The sequence below is a fragment of the Lactuca serriola genome, chromosome 1 (genome assembly GCF_051521515.1).
Source record: "Lactuca serriola cultivar US96UC23 chromosome 1, Lser_US96UC23_V15, whole genome shotgun sequence".
Lineage (NCBI taxonomy): Eukaryota > Viridiplantae > Streptophyta > Magnoliopsida > Asterales > Asteraceae > Lactuca > Lactuca serriola.
In genome coordinates this window covers 57219492-57231289 of record NC_136408.1, presented here as the reverse complement: position 1 = coordinate 57231289, position 11798 = coordinate 57219492, and the positions used below count along the sequence as shown (strand labels likewise).

General features: G+C 36.6%; 1 long non-coding RNA gene across 1 annotated transcript; it reads right to left on the bottom strand.

The window, feature by feature from the left end:
* Window positions 1-6345: 6345 nt before the first annotated feature.
* Window positions 6346-7429, bottom strand: LOC145068724 (uncharacterized). The gene is made up of 2 exons (XR_013689090.1): window positions 7074-7429; window positions 6346-6878 (listed from the first exon to the last, which is right to left on the bottom strand). It is a non-coding gene; the product is annotated as an uncharacterized LOC145068724 (long non-coding RNA).
* Between the last annotated feature and the right edge of the window lie 4369 nt (window positions 7430-11798).

Below are 11798 nucleotides of genomic sequence, written 5' to 3'. Positions count from 1 at the left end.
GGTTGCTCAATGGGCATAGTAGGTTCGTCCCTATTCAACATCCGTCTCATTTCTTCCCTTTGTTCAGCCAACATAGCCCGAATCATGGCTTGAACTCCAGCCATGGTGACTGGCTCAAGCGCAACTTCTTCTACAATAGGTATTTGCTGAACCACTGGGGGTTGGTTCCTGTTCCCATTTGCGTTTACGTTTCCGCTACGGGTTCTTACCATCTTGATCTATGCACCTAATGAGGTGAATCTAGACCTTTACTTAGGATTGACGTTTAAATCATCCTTATCACTCCGAAACGTTTACATGCTAGTTCTAATATCGTATTCGTACGTTTAGAATCTTAAACACATAAGGTTTCCAGATCCGGTCGGCAACAGACCATAGATCCGAACAACTAAAAGCATATCAGGCACAAGTATTTAGCACATAAAAGCATTTTAGGCATCATTCCTAAAATAAGCTAGTGCTCACACCTCACAATCATCGCTTAGCATTCTAAGTTTAAGTCTAGAAATAAATCCATATTCCTAGTTCGCTTAAACTAATGCTCTGATACCAACTGTGACATCCCCAAAATCACGGCCAGAAAAGACCGATTTTGTTTATGCTTTATAAAAATCAGAGTACTTCATTTTATAAAAAGGTTGCGGAATTTGTTCCCAGAAAAACATGGTAAATACGTTATTAAAACATTTCCGAAGAAACGTATTTATTTCATTTTAAAACGTTTGGGATGTCATCGTTAATACCGAAACATAAGCATAAACAGAACTTACAATGATTTACACTAGTGATCTATATTTCTTTAAATCTCTCAGTGTAATGTCACTTCACTTCGTCACCTGTGATATACATAAACTGAGTGGGTCAGGTTGGGAAACCTGGTGAGTACATAGGGTTTTCAACCCACAATAATATAATTGTTATGTTTAATCATCAAACAATTAACCCCATTACCCATCCCCGTTATCTTCTTTACTCTTAAGGATTTAACCTAAGAGTCATCTATCCTGCATTTGTTTATTCCGAAGTCCCTTACTTCCAGGGTTATAGGACTGGCACTAAATCCATAGCTGCCAATGTTCGTTCATAAAGCACTAATTCCATAGCTGCTATAGTCTATTCATCGGGTACTAAATCCATAGCTACCAGTCTTTATCTAATAGGTACTAAGTCCATAGCTACCAATGTTCAACAGGTACTAAGTCCATATCTACCAATTCCTACAGGTACTAAATCCTTAGCTACCAGCGTCTAACTAATAGGTACTAAGTCCATAGCTACCAATTCCCAACAGGTACTAAATCCATAGCTACCAACGTCTAACAGGTACTAAGTCCATAGCTACCGGTGTTTGTCCCATAGGCACTAAGTCTATAGCTGCCAATGTATACGCACATCATCTTCTATCTCTCATCATTCATCTACCCATCTCATACCCAACATATTCGTATATATAAAATACGTATACAGTTTAAATTCTTTAAAACATGTATAAAACGTTCATCCAGCATAGACAGCAAGTATTCAGATAATATGCACACATAGCACGTAGTTTATATAAAATACTTCATATCTATGTGTAAGATGAAAGGGACTATGCACTCACCTGAGTAGGTGGTGACTCAGTAGTCGGACAGCGCTTCGATACTCTCAAAACGATATTCCTTCGATAAAACCTAGTACCGATACCACTAGGGTTTAGTTTAATGATAACCGTGACAAATTAATTAGTCAGAGTATTATTCAGCGTTAATAATACTCGATATAACTCATAATAATAGCCTAAATAATTATTTTAAGGACCTAATAACATTCCTATAATCATTTGAAAGCTATATTAAAAATTGCGTAAGCGTAGCACACTTACAGCGAATTTTATCGAAAACCGGGACTTAATTGGAGCAGCGTTTCGAAACCGAAAAACTCCTTTTTCTCGGGACTCCGGGAGCCTCGGGGCTTCCCTAGGGTGCTAGGGGTTTAACTAGGGCTTAGGGGACTCCAAAAGGGTTAGAGAGAGAAAGTAGTTTAGAGAGAGAAGTGAAAATGTGTGAAAAATCCGGAAGAATTCGCATGGTATTTATAGGGACCGAAGCTCGGAATTACGCTGGGCGTACTCCTCGGATAAGATTGCCAGCCTCGGACCAGCTGTCTTGCACTCCATCGGACGGATAAGAACCGAAGTACGCGGGGCGTACTTGGCCTCGGACGCGGGGCGTTCTTCGGACGCTAGGCGTATCCTCGCTACGCTGGGCGTAACCCTCGCACCAGGTGTCACCATCTGAAGCGATTTCATCCGACGGCTGGGAGTTCGGCCACATCATCCTTTCATGCATCAGTTTCGCAAGTTTACTTTCCAACTTTAAAAATTCGTAACTTTCTCATACGAACTCCGTTTTTGACGTTCTTTATATCCACGCGAAGGTGGGAACGTGCTCTACAACTTTCGTTTAGACTTCGTCGGCTAATTTTGGCTCGATTTTAAATTTTATATTATTAACGGGCCGGGACACGATTGGTCCGTTAAATCCTCATAACTTCTTCATCCGACATCCGTTTTCGCCCATCTTTTTCTCGTTACGCTACTCTCAACGAGATCTTCGATTCTCGTTTAGGTCGTGTCAGCTAAAAACCGCTCGATCAAATATTCGAATTTCGGGCTGTACACTGCTAGTCCGAAACTTCGAAAAATCATAACTTCTTCATACGAAGTCAGATTTGGGCGTTCTTTTTATCGATGTTCTTAGTTTAACATATTCTACGACTTTCGTTTAGATCGCTAAGGCTAAATCTCGCTCTATCGTAAATTCACTATTTACGCTTCCCGGTGTCGTGCCGGTTTTGCCGTAAAACTTCGACGGGTCATAACTTCTTCGTTATAACTCGGATTTCGACGTTCTTTATATGTACGGAATCCTTGTGACATACTCTACAACTTGGTTAAGATTATTTATTCTAAATAATCTTTTGTCGAAAAGTCGTTTTCGACCCTTATTGCCTCTAATTTGACTAGCCCGGATTTGCGGGCGTTACATTACGTGGTCGATATCCGCGATCATGATGTAACTAGTACGCTAAGCGTAATCATAGAGTACACCCCGTGTACTAGATAGAGGACCAATAATGTAATTCTTCTATTAAGCAAGGTTTAAAAGGAAACTTACAAGGTCCGAATGTTACACTGATAAACAGTCCTCCCAAAAACACTGCTAAAAAAACCTCAAGAACCTGCACGTTCTCTTTGCAATCTTCTCTCTCGCATCCTTATCCCTCGCAACAACCTTCCCTTGCGCACCCATCACCCCCTCACAAACATCACTACCGAATGTTAGCTTATACCTCGCAAAACAAGAACCACATGTTGCCTTATACCTCGCAACCTTAATCTTCACCATCGGTTCACACTTGAAAACCAAACCCACGGTTAAAATCGAAAAAAATGACTTCTGCAAATAGGGAAACTCCTTCAAGAACTCGATATGTCATTGATCAGGTATGGTTTACGCTCACATAACTTGGTTTTGTAAAAACACCATTTGTGTCCCACATGACTAAAATTGAGAAAAGCCTGCAAGCTGATCTCAAACACTATCATGACACAATGGTCAACATGGACATCTGCAAATTTGAATCAAAAACTTTACAACTTACATTTGGAGAATCAACTAGAGGGATTTCAATATTGGAAAGAGACGTTGAACAAATATCAGAAGATTACGCTTATGTCTTGGAATAATTAAATGAAGCCTTAAAACAAAAAAGGAATTTGGAAATAAAGAATCAATCACTCATTTCCTCTGTTTTTCTTGGATATCTTGTCCTTTCTTGAATCGTCAGATTTGATATGTTGTCTTTTGTTTTTTGTCTCTTGGTTGTCACAAATACTTGTTGAAGAAGATATGAAGTGTTGGTACCAATTGATTGTTGTGATATAGAGTTCGTAACACATCAATTGCCTATTGTTGGTAATCTATTGTTTGAAAACCAATGATTAAAATACCATTTGTTTAAAATAAGCATGTAAAAATTACCAATTGTTGATATCATTTGTTGGAGATAAAGTTTTTTTGATGATTGTTCTTAGGTTTGTATTTCTGGATACGAGGTGTATTTAAGAAGGTCTTCTATGGTTTACTGATTTTGGTTTTGAAGGTGGAGGCTTTGATCCGCAGCTTGGATATGTATAACTTAATAAATTAGATATTAAGAAATAATGAACATACCATTTTTTATTGAAAATTTCCTGATAAGCATCCATTGAAAATTTGATAGATTCACATATGCATTGTGATTTCTGATCTTTAATAACTTGAAAGAACTTTGATCTTCAAATTGAAGCTCTGATACTAATTGTAGGATCCTAGATTTGACCATGAAATGACAAGTGCGGAAAATGTTTTTGGTAGATGAATCTAACTAAAAAATGAACACAATATCTTTCAAAGTTTTTGTTTATTCATAGGGTTTAGAGAGAATACATGAGAAATGATAAAACGTTGAAGAACACTCACTTTCTATTTTACAAGGCTTGTTTTTCTCTAATCTCACACTTGTAATATGAATTTTGCATTGTACTTGTTGTGAAAACTATTGTTTGGATTGTTGTGGAAACTTGAGTTGGGATTGTTACAAAGCCCCCGGTTTTGAAAACCTTGATTTGGGTTATTTTGGAAAGAAATGTCTTTGAGAATTTTGTCCAAATAAGGGTCTTGGTTGAAAATCTGAATTGTTTTGTCCAAAGGATAGCCTTGGTTGAAAACCTGGATTGTTTTATCCAAAAGATGATATTGATTGGAAATTAGGTCTAAAATTTGTTTGACCATGATTTGGAAAAAACCTTTGGAGATTGGTGTTAGAAACCAAAGAACACAATTGTTGATAGTCCGCTTCATCTCTTGGAACAGAGTGATCATAAGTATTACTAAAAAAGGCTTAGTTTTGAAAAGAAGTCTAATTGAAATGATTAAAGCTTTGATCATTTAAAAGTGTTTGGTTTTGCAAAAAAATGTGGACACAATAGTAAGTGTTCCGCCGAAAGCAGTAGAGGTTAGTGGGTCAATCAAGGACTCATACAATTAAAGTTCTCCATTCAAATTGTACAAAGATTCAGTATGAATTGTTGAATTTCCCTGAATAATGAGTTGAACCGTTTTTCATCTTTCTAAAAGATTGTTAAAAAACTTGAGATTTACCTCGTTACTAAAATTCACTTTTAAACAACTGAATTAAAATGACGAGATAAATTTCAAGTTTTTGAATAATCTTTTTGAAATCTGGAAAATGGTTAAACTCATTATGTAGGGAAATTCAGCAATTGATATTGAATCATTATACAATTTGTATAGAGAACTTCAATCGTATGAATCCTTAATTGACCCACCAACCATTCCAGTTTTCGGCGGACCACTTGCTCTTGTGTCTACATCTTTGGAAATTAAACACCTTTTAATGATCAAAGCTTTAATCATATCAATCATACTTCTTTTCAAACCAAGCATTTTTTAGTAATACTTATGATAAGTCAAATTCAAAATGATGAAGAGACTATCACAATTATGTACTTTGGTTTCTAACACCAATCTCCAAAGGTTTTTGCGAAATCAAGGTCAATCAAATTTCAAACCTACTTTCCAACCACGACCATCGGATAAAACAATTTATAATTTCAGCCAAGACCATTCTTTGGACAAAAGGATTCAGGTTTTTCAAACAAGACCCTCTTTTGAACAAATTTCTCAAAAGCCTTCTTTTCAAAGTAACCCAAATCAAGGTTTTCAAAACCAGAGATTTCATAACAATCCCAACTCGAGTTTCCACAACAATCCAAACAACAGCCATCACAACCAAATACAATGGAGAATTCATATTACAAGTGTGAAAATATAGCAAAACAAGCCTTGTAAAATACAGATAAAGTGAGTGCTATCATTTCTCATATATTTTCTCTAAACCTTATGAATAAACAAAAACTTTGACAGATTTTGTGTTTATTGTTGAGTTAGATTCATCTACAAAAATTATTTTTCAACACTTGTCATTTCATTGTTGAATCTAAAATCCTAAAGTTGGCATCAAAGGTTGAATTTGAAGATCAAAGTTCTTTCATGTTATTAAAGATCAGAAATGACAATTCGTATTTGAATCTATCAAATTTTCAACAGCTTTATTATAAAGAATATTTTTAATCAAAAATGATATGTTCATTATTTCTTAATATCTCGTTTATTAAGTTATACATATCCAAGCTGGCTGCTAATCAAAGCCTCCACCTGCAAAACCAAAATCAATAAACAATAGAAACCTGCTCATTCCTCGTATCCTGAAAGCCAAACCAAGAACAATCATTAAAAATAATAATAATAATAATAATTTAAAAAATAATAATAATAATAATTTAAAAAAAATTAAACTATGGAAACACAAACCCAGAAGCAATCATCAAAAAAAAAAAAAAAAACCAAGAACAATTATAAAAAAATGCTCAAACACTCCTAGCAGCTTGCTTTCACTCCCGAGACCTGCTAAAACCCTAGCACACCCCTCTCGCAAGCCCTTCACCCCGTACCGAGAAGTCTCTCTGAACCTTAAGTTGCTCATCCTCAAAGCTGCTCATCCGAAATCCTCTCACAGCCCTCCCGAGAACCCTCGAGCCTCGCAGCATCCAATCCTCGCAGAAAAAACCTCACCTTCGCAAATCTCACTTTCGCAGAAACCCCTCCCCTCGCAGAAACTCCCCTCTCGCTGCTGCTCCCCTTCCGCCTTTCCTCTCGGATAGTCCCAACCGGAGACCAGACTTTGCCTTGCTTCTAGCCAAAACCGTAGACCTGCTGCCTTCCATTTCCATAACCCTCACAGCCACTGTTTATCTTCTTCATCAGGAAAACCTGCAACAGAAAGAAGAAGGATATTTGATTTATCTGAAAATCTCGAACAAGGAAGAAGCAATCAGATCTCTTTTTTTTCTTGAAGCTGACGATCATAATCAAAAAAGAAGGAAGGTGTTTTTTTTTTTTGCTGAAATTTCGAAGAACAATAAAAAAGAAAGAAAGAATCGGGTGAACCATTGTGTTTCTTCATACCTCCATTTCCAGTCACCGGTTTATAAACCAAGAACCATACGAGCCATCTTCAAACACCCAGACACTCTCCTCCGAAATCGCCCTCTGCTGCTACGATTTTCGGTTCACCACCACCTCCGGTTCCACCCCATAGTCGACAGCCCCGCCTCGCTCCACCTTATACCCCCAGCAACAACCGAGAAACGGGCACGGAGGCTCAGGACTTTCAGATTTTGGAGGTTAGCAAAGGACTCGGGATATCAGATGAAAAGATGGAGCTCTATTACAAATTATGGCAAAGTCTTTGACAAAATGTGGACGATTTTCTTTTTGGGCTCATTTTGAGTTCTGGATTTTCGAGAACAAGAGTATGCGGCCGATCAAATGAACAAAACAAATTATGGCAACTCGTTTAAACCTAATCTCGTTTTACGCCAAACACAAAATCCTTCATGGGCTTAATCTAAATTGAAGTGGGCTAGTTAATCAAAAAGAAAGTGGGCTCAATATATAATAGTTTGGGCTAGCTAGATTTAATTATTTTGGGCTACTAAAAAAATGAAGTGGGCTAAGCAATTTAATTGATATTGAGTTAAAACAATAATAACCCACATCAAAACCGAAACCAAAACCTACTAATTTCTAACTTTTTAATTTTTGTTGTGACAAAACCCTTTATTGCTGATAATGGTGTTTATTACAACTAACTTATAACATTTAATAGTTTTTTTTTGAACTTCTAACTTCTAACATTTATAGTTTTTTTTAGTTATTTATTTTTATTTATAGCTTTCCGTTATTCTAACTTCTAACATTTATTTACAGTCTTATACTTTCAGTCATTTATTTTTGGTAATCCTCACTCTTACCTTATTTCACTACCTAGAGATTTCATACTTCCTCAAAAATTCCTTCCTCACTCCATTTAACAACTAAACTAAACTCCTCTCAAGAACAAGTGGATTCTTCCAAAAAAATTTATCATCAAGGTGGTTCTTGGAAATTGGGTGAGCTATTTCGAAATCTCCTAGTATTCCTACATATTATTTTGTTAAAATCATCTCATTTACACACAAGGTCCTATGTTAACTTCCTTAGGATAATCTAGGCTTCCAGGAGTTCAACAAGGGCATTCTAGTGCTTAGGATCAAGATCTCTTCACTACACTTCAAAAACCCCACAAAACTAACTCAAGGTGAGCTTCATACCCTTACTTTTTCGAGTTTTTATTGTTTTTGGGGGAGAATACAAGTCAAAACCTTATTTTAAACCTTAGTTTACTTGCTTGTTATGCTTGTATGCTAAATTATATGGGCTTAAGTTATGAAAAATCCAAGGACTTGAAATCTTGGGCAAGTCTCAAGTGTTTGAATCATATTTCACAAATTATACAAAGAAGCAAGAACTAGTATGTTACAAAATATAAGTTACAAGTTTTTATGACAAAAACCATAAGTATTTACGTCAAAAATTGCTTAAACAAGTATTTTGGAGGAAATGGACCACTTTCAATAATTCAAATAGCTTTGAGCCACCTTTTGAAAAATATGAGTCTTATTTGATAAATTATAAAATGAAGGACCATTTTGCCAACATCAAGAATATTGGGCCATTTTGACAAACCTGGTTTAAAAGGGAATATTTTCTATAAACGAAAACGAAATATCTAGTCAACAAGTACACTATTGTTATTTATGTAATAAATAACGGATTACAATGATTTTTGATACAAACACCTGTTAGTATTCTAGTCAGACGCATCTTCAAAATATATATATATATATATATATATATATATATATATATATATATATATATATATATATATATATATAATAGTGTACGCTTTAAGTCCTGTAGAAGTTATAACCAGAGTCTCCTAAAGGGGAGCATGAATTTGTGTATAGATCTATACGGGGTTAACACCTCGCACCTTCATTGCTCGCTACAGCTAGACCGACCAGTCTAGGGTGACAAATGTCTTAAACAAAACCGACGTCTGAAGAATGTCAGAACAGACACTCCATCATATTAGTATGGTTATAACGAATCACTAAGAATATAACAGTTATCAATTAGAACTTTACACGAGTTACACCTTTTCGATTATAGACAACTAGTGTTTGGATACATTAAACGAAGCCATTTTTTACCACACAAGTCTTAGGGTTTTAGTACTACCATTTCATACATCAGAAAGTTAAGGATTTTCTGGGAAAAAGATTTTTTAAGATCTCGGAAACGTTAAACTAAAACACACATGCAACTATATTTGATTGGAAACAAGACTTACAACTATTTTGATAAGAAAATATGGGATTTTCTGGTTGTTCCAACTAACACAGGTTTTATACAATATGCTTATGAACTCACCAACATATTTTATGTTGACGCTTCTCAAAAGACTTCTATTCTCAAGGAATCAATAAGTAGGTTAGTGAATGCAGATTCAAGATTATTTTGATGTAGTTTAGAATTTATTCAATGTCGTATCTTTTGTGTATTTCAAGAACATGAACAATATGTAAAAACAATGTAAGTTTGTTCTATTGATGTATGATGTTTGGATTTGCTATGTTTATTTGTATTAAATTGTTATTATACTGCACAATGAAGTCACCCGCCTCCGGACGTTTCCGCCGTTCTGGTCGAGGGATGTGACAAAGTGTGAACCTCTCCTTAAGAGTAAAACTCCATTACAAGCTTGGTTTTGTCGTTATAAGACTTTAGAGCCTTGCATTCACGTAAAGTTTGCAACTTTACATGATAAACATGCCTTAGGAAGCTGAATATGCAATATGGAACCTTATCTTGGCTTAAAAGCATCTGAATGGATGAAGGGCTGAAGGGACTCGACGAGTTGCAAGGTCAACTCAGCGAGTCCGATGAAGATTGTCGTGGGCTCGACGAGTCAGTAAAGTGACTCGGCGAGTCAACTAGGGTTTTCTTGACCTTTGGATACGCATGAACTCGGCGAGTTGTAGGGAAACTCGACGAGTTGGCCAAGGAGTTTACGGCCGCAAACATTAGGAACTCGACGAGTCACTCAAGTGATTCGACGAGTCACTCAAGTGACTCAGCGAGTTGGCGAGTTATGCAAGGAACTCAATGAGTGGCTGGTTGTACTCGATGAGTTGAGCTCAACATGGACTGTTGACCTTGACCATTGACTTGGACTTTGACCAAGGGCAGACTATTTGACTTTTGGGAACATTTTGGGAAATTGCAGATTATGAGTATGGTTCTATGGTGAATATAGGTGGAGTTTGTGATAGCGATCTGAGAGTGGAGCTTATCACTTCAGTGCGTCAGTTGCGAGGTGAGTTATCCTCATTGTACTCAAGGGTATAAGGCACCAAGGCCGGCCTTTGTGTTGTTATTGGGATTATTATTGTTGTGATATTTTAGTTCGGTATCCTGGTAGATATGATAGTTATATGCTACTATGATCTGTTAGATCAGTATCCTGGTAGATCGGATGTGGTCATGCTTAGTGACCTATAGTTGGTATGATTGTATGCATGTTAGTTGTTATGTCAGTTAGGTAGATCTGTAGGACTACCTTGTGACAACCCGAAATTTCCATTTGTACGAACATTATCTATTCAATAGAAGCTAGTCCAGTTTCAATGAATTTCATACTTTTCCGAATAAGTTTGTGTACATTAGGGTTTACGTTTAAGGAGGTATCAGGAGAGTGGATGCTCCTGGGTTTGTGAAATTTGAACATTTCAAGTTTCATAATGTTATAGTCCAAATTCCGGAATAAAAATATTTTCTGCCAAAATATTTCAGGACTATAAATAGATTTATGAATTAAATTAATTCATTATTCACATTTCCAACTAGAGAAAAGCCATTTTCTCTCTCACGGATCTTCGGGTTTTCATCCCAGATTGTGAGTCTACTTTCCTAGATGTGTTTTATTACTTGTTATATGCTTTATAACATCATTTACATGCCTAAAATGCAAGATCCGGGAGTTTACCGCCCAAGAACGTTCTTGGGGAGTAAACTCCAAAATGGAGCTTTAAGGCTATCTAGTCCCATTTTCTTGTTAGGCAACTAGTTAAGGACTTAATGTATGAACATTAGAGGCTTGAAATCAATTAAGAACCACAAGTTATAGGAGTTTACGGCCAAGGATATCTCTTGGGCCGTAAACCCCTTTTTCAAGGACTATAAGTGCCCTAAATCACCCCTAAGGCTTAAAACAATTACCCGTTGATACTTGTAACTTGAATGGGGATTAAATGACTTCAAAATCATCCCAAAAAGGGGAGTTTATGGCCAAGAAATACTCTTGGGCCGTAAACTCCAAGTGAAGGCACAAATATGTGCCTAAAGTCCCCCTTAGCCTAAATCAAAAACATAGAAGCTATCCTACATGTGCAAGTGACTTAAAAGAATTAACACCAACACCCCATAGGAGTTTACGGCCGTAAATTCTAGGGGATATGGTCTTTAGGCCGTAAACTCCTCTATGGAGTATTCTAGGGCCTTAAACTACTTCAAGGATTATTCCACAAGTGCTAGGCTTATTCTAGGATTAATATATCACCTTAAAACACCCAAAACCACCAAGTGTGGAGTTCACGGCCGTAAACTCAAGGGTTTACGACCGTAAACTCCAAAGGTGGGGTTTGTTGGGTGGTGAACTCTTATACAAGGTCTTTTGAAGCTTCAAACCCTTTTGCCTTGTCCCGTAGCAACTTAGATGCAACCACTAGGACCTATAACACTTCT